The following is an 11,432-nucleotide window of genomic DNA, read 5'->3' on the forward strand; positions in this document are numbered from 1 at the left end:
TTCACGAACCAGTCAGTATGTAATATTTAAACATGAAACTCAAATCATAAGATCCTTTGCTCAAAGCTCTTAAATGTCTCCCTTTCTTAATCAGGCTAAAGCTGATATACTTATAATGGTATGCAAAGCCCTAAATGACCTGGGTTCTGTTACCACTCAGACATTCTGGTCTTCATGTTCCTCTAACATGCCAGGTGTGTTTCTCCTGCCTTAAGGACTTTGTGCTATCCTTCCTTCAGCTTGCTATGCTGTTCTACCAGTTTTAACATGGCTCACACTCTCACTTTCTTCAAGTCTTCCACAAGCCACCTGTCTTCTGGGACACCAGACTTTTCCCTTCTTCTAATCTGCCATTCAGATGCCACAGGCTCCCTTCTGAATTTCTGATATCAGCAAGTAGGTAGGGCAAAGACAAACTCTCCTCCTCTAAAAACCTTGGGAAGTACAGAAGTAGCGGCTTTTGGTAAGTAGCCTCTTCAAGTTCAGAGATGGCAAATAATACTTTTTGGTGCTCTTCCCATGGATTCCTAGGAATCACCTTGCAGTGGGAAGTGCTATGTATGTTGTATCCTCTAAAGGATAACTCATTTTTGCAGAATTGATGACACAGGGTCCAACAGACTAATCTTTTGCCAACTGAAGTATGTTTCTGTAAGAGCTGTACAGTGAACACTCAGCTGCTGTGCAATACTCATATTTAGATCCTACTGCGTGAATGAGGGACATGCCAGGTAGATTAAATTCTTTTGTCAATATTATTTCACCTTTCTGACAACTTTTACGTTTTCTCCAAATCAGGCCCTGCAGCATGAAGATACTTTCTGACAAAGGATTCTTATCTGTAAGACTTTTATTGCTGGTATTTACAATAGTTGTACAGTTCAGTAATACCACATCTTCTTTCCAGAGAACCACTTTTCCACTGATATCATTATTATAAAGAAAAGATAATCTAATAATGTCATCTTGGAATCTTTCAGCTGCCGTATTAGAAGCATTTAATTTGTCTTTACAGGAGTTGCCCCTGATGAGTAGGGTATCTATATCCACAAATGGGGAAGGTACACCCAAGGGATCTATGGAATGAAACTTCAGCTTGTCTTTTCCCAAAGTCATTAGCAAGTCAATATTCTCTGGAGTCTTTAGAATACTCAGGCCATCCCATCCAGGTGGCAGGTGAGGCAAATTAAGTTCCTCATAGAAAGCAGGAAGCAGTATCACAGTGCCTATTACATAATAAAAGCTCAATAATCGTTCATTGGTTTTCTTCTCACTTGATAACTCTAGTTAACGACAAGAATGCAGGTCTCATACTTTGTTATAATCACCTGCTCATTTGTCAGAAGACTTCCACTAAACTATAAGTTTCTTGAGGGCAAGGAATGTAATGAGATCACATTCATTCTCCTAGAATTTGCAAATAAATGGATTGATTGAATGAAACTAAATAAATTACTTACGAAATTCCACCTTACTGGAAAATTTCAAGTAATGTCTGGATAATAATTTGGGAAATTATTACTAATGGAATTAGATAAATGCTCAATAACTATCCACCCCAATGCCTTACTGAGTAATAGTGGTACATATCAAAATATATTTCATAGCAACGGCACTGAAACATTGCAAGAGTCCCAGTTATCAAGAAGTATATTTTCATGATACTAGACTTATTAAGACAAAAGAATAAACTAATATGTTTAAGAGATCTGTCAATAAAGGTTGAAATAAAAATGTTTTCTCTTAACACTGTTATCCAGAAATATTAATTTATCATGTTATTTTCTCAACTATCTTAGTGTATCAAATGTCATTATATAAATAGAGAAACAGAGATTGTAAATTAATTTAGGAAGCATAATCTTATGGGCACATTTTGTGTAAAAACATAAAAAATAATTTTAAACAGAGAAAGAGTCCATAATTTTTTATAAAATCAAAAAGTTACACATAATTATCAATAATTATAATTTTTAAGAAGAGGAACTAACTATAACTTCCTAGAGAGCAATTTATCAATTTCCTAAAGTATTTTTCAAAAGATTTCCTAATTTTATCCTGCGGCAGTTGAACAATTTTTAAATCCAAGTTATAAGGTATATCTTATTCCTTAATGTCTAAGCTTTAGAAGATATAAAACAATATCTTTTGTGTTAGTAAAACAAATCCACATCAACATGTGGATAGAAACATTTCTCATTTATGCAAATTTATAATAATTATGTACAGTAGTGCTATCCAATTGGAATGTAGTTAGTGAGATGAGGTTCTAGGTTATGCACGTACAATGCAGAAATTTTTGTCATTATGGAAATGTTCTTCTGATCCAATATGATAGCCACTAGCCACAAAAGGCTATTTAACACTGGAATTTGACTAGAGCAACAGAGGAAGTGTGCCAATTTTATTTAATTTTAATTGTACTATGGTGCTAGTGGCTACCATACTGGACAGTATAGATCTAGAATTCCCCTTATGTTCTGAATTGGGAAATAAATATATATCTTTAATCTACCTCTATACTACATCTGAGAATACATTAACTAGCAGGTTCTCTCACATGTTAATTATAGTGCAAGTGAAAAACTGTTTTCAAGATGCCATTTTTATAAATCTGAATTCCTTAAGAATAAACCAGTGCTGGAATTTACTCTAGATCCATGAAAATTATTTTGCTTGCATTATAAATCATTGTTATTTTGGTATGCAATGTGAAACATGAGGCAAACATATATCATTACATGTGTTCATATATTTATATTATGTCAAAAGTTCAAGCTGTTTATCTATGAGAAACAGCTATTTTTAAATGCAGATAAAGTAATGACTAAAACACTTTGTTGGCATTTATTCTAATAAAACACAGGTGCCACTTTTATAATTTTCATAAGACACACAAATATGAAAACAAAAATATGTCAGGAAAGATTTTTTAAAATTGATTTTTAAAAAAGCATAAGCTACAACCCTAGTATTGCTAGGACATTTGTTTTCACAGGTGGGAAAAATGTTTACTAGATATTTTATAATATATTATTAAAATAGATAATGTTTAAGTTTGAAAATAGATGACAGCTTCTTAAAGCACGTGTCATTAAGTGATCGTAATTGGAAAGTTAATTTACAAATGTTTCAATAAAATGTATTAATATCAACAAAATAGAGTAGGAGTTCTTTTGCTAACATTTTGTATTCTGTATCTATGATATCTGCTATTATTTGACATGTTCAAATAAGTAAATCTAACACCCAGAAATCTGGGCATTTACTTCTAGGTGTTTTGTCTTTAGACAGAATAGACAGTCTCTGTGATCCTAGATTTTAATTTTATGTTTTAAACAGACAGAAAATTAATGAATGTACATAGTTTAAACAAAACCAGTGACATACTTTACCACTTAAGAATGCATTCTTCAATGAAAATGTAATTACCTTTAAATGTATTTTAAAAGAAAAAAGTACAAAGCAAACCAGAGAAAATCCAAATAATGCATTAGTTATTTAACTTCTCCTTAATACCTGTTAGAAATGCATTCTTTTAACATGATTTCTACCCAGTCTACTTTGACAAATCATTTGCTATCATTTACACATAAAATACACACAAAATACAATTGTAAAAAAAGAAAATATATAATGACAAGGTGTTGGCAAAATTAAAAGTCCAAGAGTTTAGGCTAATATGGTGACTATAACTGAACATTAAATTTAGCCCAAAGTTTTCTGGGAATAAAAATTAAAAAAAAATTAAAAAAAGGAAGCCCAAGATATAGAAAACATAGAGTGTTATAAATGATTATGACATTGTAATGAAAGAGGATGAGTAATTTGACATTTATAATATTGTCCTTGATATTAAAATATACACTAGTCTGTGACAATAGAAACCTTGTTTTTCTCTCAACTGAATTCTGAAAGTGATTTATTAATGATCTTTATGTGAGTGATATTGAGCAACATGATGAAAAATTCCCTCAATATAGCTTTTGCAGAAAATGCACAGATGTACTTTATGTGACCATTTGATTTGAATGTTTTATTCTAGGGAAGTAGGCTAATGATGTCCAGTAATATGGATTTCTAGTTCTAAATTGATTTTTCATAAAGCTTAGAAATTAAAAGAGAAGTAATTAGTTAGCATGTGTCTTAGGCATGGTTTTTCACAGATAGATTCTCCAAGCTACATTCTCAGTAGGACACATTGTAAAACTGAACTGTAGTAAATGTCTGGAGACAAATGTTATATTGTGTATTAACAATATCCTCACTCTTTGGGGACAATGTGGGTCATAGTCACAATATTTATCCTATATCATAAAAATTCAAGAACCCAGATTATAGGTTATTCAAAAAAGAGGAAATTTTCTTACATACGTGCAGAAACAAATTGCAAAATTCATTCATAACTGACCCAAATATTTCCCAAGTGGCAGAATTCTATTTGCTGGATTATCTGAACAAATTCTCATTTGCCAAGCCAGATTTTCACACCATAGAGTGCAGAATAAATTAATTTTACCAGGAAAAATTGAGAACAAGTATGATTATTCACTTTGACCGTTAAATTAATTACTACTACTCATCGGAATATCTCACATGTGCATGGCTTTCTAAAGATTTAAATAATATGTATTCCCAGACTAATAATTTAAATGACCTACAGCATATGATAATTATAATCATTCTATTTAACTTTTATTTTCTCTTTTGTTATTTATCAACATCTATTTTCTCTTTTGTTATTTATCAACATCTAGAATTTTCAATATAAGGACAAAATTCTTTTTGTATAGTATAAAGATATTATGGACTTTCAGACAGCTATTTCTTGCATTTATTTACTTCCCCTCATTTGACAAAGATTACACTTTAACATGATTTTAAAGTTTACTCAACATTTTTGTTTTACTTAAAATTATATATTTGATACTGTCTCTTTTGCAGTAGGGAATAATATACAAATTTACAAAACTTTCATACATTTACATTTAGGAGTTTATTATTCTGTGTGTCAATATGATCAAACATATAATTCCATTATATAATAATTATCATGCTGTATTTTACCTGTTTGTTCATAAATTTGTCTTTCATCCTTAGCAGTAAATTGGAACCAATTGGGACGTTTTCAAAAACTAATGCCTGAAATTTCTTCTAACACAAGATTCTGATTCAATTGGTCTAGAGTCACATTTGAGGACTAGTAGTTAGCAAAATTCTCCTAGAAATTGTGATGTGAAGAATTAAGTGCAGAATTACTGCTCTCAACTGTAAGATTCTTGAAAGCAGGAACCATGGTTATACAACCTCATATTTGCTTAACATAGAGACTGCTACATTTAATTTAATTTTAGGATAGATGTTACTGCTGTTATCCAAAAATAAAAACCCAAATCAATACCTCATAAAGGTATTTCTAAGACTTTAGATTTTTCTCTAAAAAATTTTTATCCTCTTTCTTAGGATTAAAGTTTTTATATTTATTTTTTCTTTCATGGACAAAACGGAAAGAAAGAAAATCATATGATGTCATGTTACCTATAATAACAAAATCTAAATACTGTTGTTAATTTCTACCATTAAAAAAAATTATCTGACCTCTCCCTTTTTAATGTGATCTCTGTTAACACCTCATTTTTTTCAGAATTTACTTTACAATTAAATAAATTATATCCCTAAATGTCAAACACATCAAACTGGCCTGCTTTAGAAATAATTTCTTCTTTGCGTAAGCATTTTGAGCCAAAACCACACTTGAACATGATTTGAAATCAGTGGTTCCCAACCAAAGACATTCAGCAGTGTCTGGGAACCTTTTCTGGTTGTGACAACTTCAGGGAAGGGGAGCGTCACTGATATCTAGTGGGTAGAGGCCAGAGATGCTATGAAACATCTCACAATACACAGGAGAGCCCTCACAGCAAATAATTATAGGCTCAAAATGTCAACAGTACAGAGGTTGAGAAACAAATGCAAATTAAATCCAAATGCAGATTAAACACAAGTATTTTTAAATAAGTTGTATTATTTTCCATGTTGTCCTTTCACTCTAAAGAAAAATCAATGAAATATCCAAAATTTATGCTTGCCAAAAGTGCTGTTTTTATAAGGTATCAGAAATAACAGGTCAAAACATTCTATGGAAGCAGAATTGTAGAGGGAGTGAGGAATTTCCACCACTGAAGTAAGTCATTAGCGGCTGCCATGTTTTGCTCTAGCGAAATTTGAAGTTCAAGGCAAGGTTTGCTCTGGATATGTTGTAAAGTTTGTCAACATTCTCTTTCCTTCCAGTCAATATACTTTTTACTTTTAATATTGTACCATTTTCCCCAGGTATTTATTTATTCATAAATCTTTCATTTGTTGTCCTGGGGCCCCTAATTGCCTCCTTTATTGTTCTGAGATTGGTACTTTCCACTGGTTTATCCATCATTTTTAAAATTAAATTTTTTTACATTCAACATTATTTTATGTTAGTTTCAAGTGTATAGTATAGTGGTTAGACATTTATATAACTTATGAAGCGATCCCCTGATAAGTATAAAACTCATCTTGCACCATACACATTACAATATTGTTGACTTATTTCCTATGCTATACTTTACATTCCTGTGACTATCTTGTAATTGCCAATTTGTGCTTCTTAATCCCTACACTTTTTTTCAGCTAGTTACTCAAACCCCCTCTCAAATGGCAACTATCAGTTTGTTCTCCTTATTTATGAATCTGTTTCTGTTTTGATTGCTCATTTATATTGTTCTTTAGATCCCACATATAAATCATATGGTATTTGCCTCTCTGACTTATTTCACTTAGTATAATAACTTCTAGGTCCACCCATGTTGTCCCAAATATTAATGTTTCATTATTTATGAACAAGTAATATTCCATTATATATATATGTACCACAGCTTCTCATCCAATGGTCTATTGAGGGGCATTTAAGTTGCTTCTATGTCTTTACTATTGTAAATAATGCTTCAATAAACAAAGGATATATGTATCTTTTTTGGTTGTTTTTTTTATTTCTTTGGATAAATACACAGAAGTGGAATTGCTGGGTCATAAGATAGGTAGCTCTATTTTTTAATTTTTTGAGGAAACTCCAAACTGTTTTCCATAATGGCTATACCAATTTACAATCCAAACAATAGGCATGAGGTTTTCCTTTCCTCTACATTTTCACCAACATTTATTTGTTGATTTATTAATGATAGCCATTCTGACAGGTGTGAGGTACTGTGGTTTTAATTTGCATTTCTCTGATAATTAGTGACAATGAACATCTTTTCATGTCTATTGGCCATCTGTATGTTCTCTTTGGAGAAATATCTATTGGAATTGTGTGTGTGTGTGTGTGTGTGTGTGTGTGTGTGTGTGTGTGTGTTGTTTTATGAATTCTTTATAAATTTTGTATATTGACCTTTTATCTAATGTATTATTGACAGATATCTTCTCCCAATCATGAAGTAGTGTTTTTGTTTTGTTGATAGTTTCCTTTGTTGTGGAAGGTCTTTTAGTTTGATGTGGTCATACTTGTTTATTTTTTATTTTATTTCCTGTGCCCAAGGAGATATGTCAACAAAAATATTACTAAGGTTAATGTCAGAGAATTTACTGCCTATGTTTTCTTCTAGGAGTTTCATGGTTTCAGGTCTCACATTTAAGTATTTAATCCATTTTAAATTTATTCTTGTATATGATGTAAGAAAGTGGTCCAGTTTCAATTTTTTGCATCTGTTCAGCACCATCTATTGAATAGACTGACTTTATCCCATTGTATATTCTTGACTTCTTTGTCGTGAATTAATTGACCATATAGATGTTTTTTTCTCTGAGCTCTCTATTCTGTTCCATTTATCTCTATGTCTGTTTTATGCCAAAACCATGACATTTTGTTTACTATAGTTTTATCATATTGTTTGACAGCAGGTGATATCTCTAACTCTGTTTTACTTTCTCAAGATTGCTTTGACTATTCAGGGTCTCTAATTTTAAGATTATTTGTTATAGTTCTGTGAAAAATGCCATTGGTATTTAGATAAAGATTGCATTGAATCTATAGATTTCTTTGGGTAGTTTGGATATTTTAATGATATTAATTCTTCCTAGCCATGAACATCATATATGCTTCCATTTATTTGTACCTTTTTTAGTTTCTTTCTTCAATATCTCATAATTTTTTGAGTACAGGTCTTTCACCTCCTTGGTTAAATTTGCTCCTAAGTATTTAATTTATTTATGTGATGCAACTGTAAATGGGATTTTTTTCTCAATTTCTCTGATAATGTATTATTGGCATATAAAAATGCAGCCAATTTCTGAATATTAGCTTTGTATCCTGCTCCTTTTCTAAATTTATTTATCGGTTCTAGCAGTTTTTAGTGGAGTTTTTAAAGTTCTCTCGATACACTCTCTTGTCATCTGTAAATAATACTAGTTTTATTTCTTTGTATCCAATTTGGACGACTTTATTTATTTATTTATTTTTGTCTAATTGATGTGGCTAGCACTTCCAATACTTTGTTTCTGGTCTCCAAATAAACAACTGAAAATGATATACCTGCTTTACCTGTGGGTTAGGAGCTATCATAATGGAGAAAGTACAGTAGAAGACTCTGAAACCGCCATTCACCTTCAACAAACATCTCCAAAAAAACAAGCAAAAAAAAAAGGCTACATCTTAGGTATAATTAGAGATTAATATCACCTTTAATGATTTGAAGAATACAAGAGTGATAGTCCACATCATATCACTATTTAACTCGAGTCTGACCCTTCATAAAAAAGTAAAAACCAGCAGAAGAAAGTTGACTTTTGTAAATATAACCAAGCAGTAACCTCAGTTGAAGCTTCTGCACTAAATATATATTCACTGAATATAATATTATTGTTAGAACCAATTTACACAACCGGGACACAAGATGTGTAACCATTGACCTAGCATCTGTTTGTTTCCATCATTATGAGAAAGGAAGAATGAAACATTTTACATTTATGTGGAACGGGCATCAGTATATATTTTCATCTTTGCTTCAGGGCAACTCTATACTTGGTCTACTATATCAATGGCATCAGGTTAATCAGACTGGATAACAGGAAGTAGCAAATACATTGGAGGCCTTGGTATTAGAGACGGAGATAAGCCCTGCAAAAATAAAAGCTTTGGGAGTTCAGTTGACTGAGGTTTGCCTGAAGGGTATGGACATACCCTTCAAAGTAAAGAACAAATGACTGTATCTTGTAATTTACACCATGAAGAAGTAAACACGATTCTTGGTAGGTCTTTTTGGATTCTGGCAACAGCACAATCTACAGATGGAAGTACTCTTTTTACCCTTTTATGTGGTGACACAGAGATGGCAGCCACATTAAAGTTGGGTCTGGAACAGGAAAGAGCTCTTCAGCAAGTCCCGGGTAAAGAACAAGCTCACTGTTAGGTCATATAATCTGGCAGACTTTGTGGTACTAGAAGTAACTGTGATGAGAAAATCACTATGTAGTGTTTATAGAAAGTCCCAATAGGGAATCGCAATTTAAAGACACAGCACTCTTGAGAAGGAACATACTATCAGCAAGGAAGAACTATGTGCCTGCCATTCGGAAAATAGCTCCCAGTTTATATTGAGTCTTAACAGCATTGGAGTAGTTGATCTTGAGACATCAGATGACCATTCAGTCAGAGCTATATATCATGAACTGGATTCTGTCAGACCACAGAGTGATAAGGCTTGGTGGGCTCAGTAGCAATCCATCATAAGATGTAAGTGTTATAACCAGAAGCAGGCATAAGAAGGGCCAGAGGCACAAATAAGCCGCATGAGCAAGTGGCTTAGAATCATACCAAGCTCCACTGTTGCTCCAGTGCTTTTCACTCAGTTCACACCTCTGGTCATATGGTGAATGACCTTTTTGAATCACTGACAAAGGACAAAATAATCCCAGGATGGGTTGGCTTGATACATTAATATAAGCTGAAAATGGATTGCTGTTGCATCACATCCCCAAACAGAGCACCTTTGAAACAAAGTGGCTAGGAAAAATTTTCCCAGAAGACAGAGCTTTGGATGATTTTCCTAAGTATCTACTCTGTGTGGAAGAAGTGGCTTGAGATAAGAATACAAATAAACTCATTGAGAGTGATGAACGTGTTGGCTAGTTGGTCAGGAGCCTAAGAGAAAAAAAAATATATATATATACACACACACACACACACACACACACATATATATATATATATATATATATATATATATATATATATGAAGATTAGAGATAAGATCTAAGGAAGAAGTATGTGGATGCACCCATGGCAGTGAATACACCTGTAAAAATATTTGTATTACATGCTAACGCTCAGCAGAAAGCATTTAAAGGAAGAATACTAAATACTAACCATCTAAGCAGAATACCTTAATCAGCCTTTAGCATTTGGTAATGTAATGAATTCACAGACAGAATAGTCAAGATATAGGAGCTATGCATGGGCTCCAAACTTGGGCTCCAGCTCAGCAAGACAAACCTCTGCACAACGTTCAAATTCTAGTTACAGATATAAACTCTGAGACCCCATTACAACACCATCCCCTGAAGGTGCTAACATACTTGGCTGCAAATTGTTTTGAATTCTTTCTGCGGTAGAAGGGCCAATAATCAATCCTGAGAAAACATTGCACATATTTTGGGCATGGATTTTTCTCTCCTGTATCAGTCAACACCACTACTCAAGGGCTTAGACAGTGTTTGATCCCATTGACACAAGATACTGCACGAAATTGTTTTGGACTGAGGAATCCACTTTCCATCAAGGAGTGCAGCAGTGGATATACGACTATGACCCTAGCAGATTCCACATTACCCACAATCTGCTAGGCTATTAAAGTAGTAAATCAGTCTTTTGGAGATACAATTGAGGGCCTGATTCGAAGATGTTGCCTTCTGAAAACTGGACACTTTTGGAACATTATAGTCCCTGAATTGTCCCTGATAGGTAAAATATATGGGGATAGAAGTAAGAGGGTAACTTAATTTACCATCATCCCAGGGCTTCACTTTCCTTTCTGTCTCTGCAAATTTACGTTCTGAGAATCTAGAACAGCGATGGACAAGTCCAGGCCAAAGTTCCTGCTTGCTTAGTGTTAAACACTAGTTGGAGAAAATGGATGTAAGTGATTGACAGGGCTGTCAACTAAGCTGTTCACATTTACCCTCTGTTTACAATATCCGCACTCTCCTCACCTTCAGACCATACCATTATTTCTCATGGCCTCTAATTTCACTCCCTTTGTGTCTATGTATCATAATAGTCTCCTCATTGACATGGTTTCATAGTTTAGATTGCTATTTGCATCATCCCAGCTTGAAGAGTTTTTTTCCCACGTGTGTTTGATTTGTAAATGTGCATAGTCTTGTCTTACAGATCCATTTGTATG

At 33.1% G+C, this 11,432-nt stretch overlaps 1 pseudogene; it reads right to left on the reverse strand.

Moving 5' to 3' along the window:
• Positions 1-272: 272 nt before the first annotated feature.
• On the reverse strand, positions 273-1,116 carry LOC107512936 (annotated as a pseudogene).
• Positions 1,117-11,432: the final 10,316 nt, after the last annotated feature.

Source organism: Rousettus aegyptiacus, unplaced genomic scaffold (assembly GCF_014176215.1).
Source record: "Rousettus aegyptiacus isolate mRouAeg1 unplaced genomic scaffold, mRouAeg1.p scaffold_m13_p_2, whole genome shotgun sequence".
Taxonomy (NCBI): Eukaryota; Metazoa; Chordata; class Mammalia; order Chiroptera; family Pteropodidae; genus Rousettus; species Rousettus aegyptiacus.